The sequence below is a fragment of the Octopus sinensis genome, linkage group LG3 (genome assembly GCF_006345805.1).
Source record: "Octopus sinensis linkage group LG3, ASM634580v1, whole genome shotgun sequence".
Lineage (NCBI taxonomy): Eukaryota > Metazoa > Mollusca > Cephalopoda > Octopoda > Octopodidae > Octopus > Octopus sinensis.
The window spans coordinates 161,395,493-161,396,438 of record NC_042999.1 but is presented as its reverse complement, the minus strand read 5'-3'; positions in this window follow the sequence as shown (position 1 = coordinate 161,396,438).

Here is a 946-nt window from a genome sequence, read left to right as displayed (position 1 = left end):
ATTGATGACCTGTTTTCTCTCTCTCTGTAGTTTCTTTCACTTCGCCAGAAGCGATGATCCTGAACTATTCTTTGGGATTATATTAAGTTGACTGAGCATGTTATGGGGAGCGTTCATCCAGGATATATAGGGATATAGTGTAATGGATTATAAACAGTGACTTTACCTTCTATATCTTACTTTTTTGCTATTTTATATGGCGTCCCAACCTTTTCTACAACTCTGTTAGTCAACATACGTTCTGGCTACATCAGTTTTAAGAATGTATATACGTACATTCACTATGTACTGTTATATTTAAGACATTATACAGATATACAAAATGTTATATTTATTTTTATATATGACTACACACGTACATACAGTCACACATATTCACACACAACACACACTTATATAATTTTGTGTATATATATATGAATGTATAAATACATATATACATATGCGCATGTATGTAAATATATATGTGTGTGTACGTGTGTGTGCGTGCGTGTACGTGTGTGTTTGTGTGTATGTTTGTGTGTGTGTGTGTATGTACGTGTGTGTGTGTGTGTGCGCGCGCACGCAGACTTACGCACATACACTCACATCAGTATGCATACAAATGTGTTTTATAAGATATGGATTTAGAAAATCACAGAAAGCTCCTGTTACGGACTCGGCTATCAGTCCACATAGAAATCAATTAAAAAGTTGTTTAATATAGAGTGTCCATATAACTGAAAATCCAGAAGGTCGGATCGATGAAATTATTTCAGGAGGAGTATTTAAAACCACAAAGACTGGATGTTTGAGAAGTGAATATATATTTATTTAATCATGTTACTTCCATAGGATTAGCCCGTTTCGCAACCTTACTCATATAGGCGCAGGGGTGGCTGTGTGGTAAGTAGCTTGCTAACCAACCACATGGTTCCGGGTTCAGTCCCACTGTGTGGCATCTTGG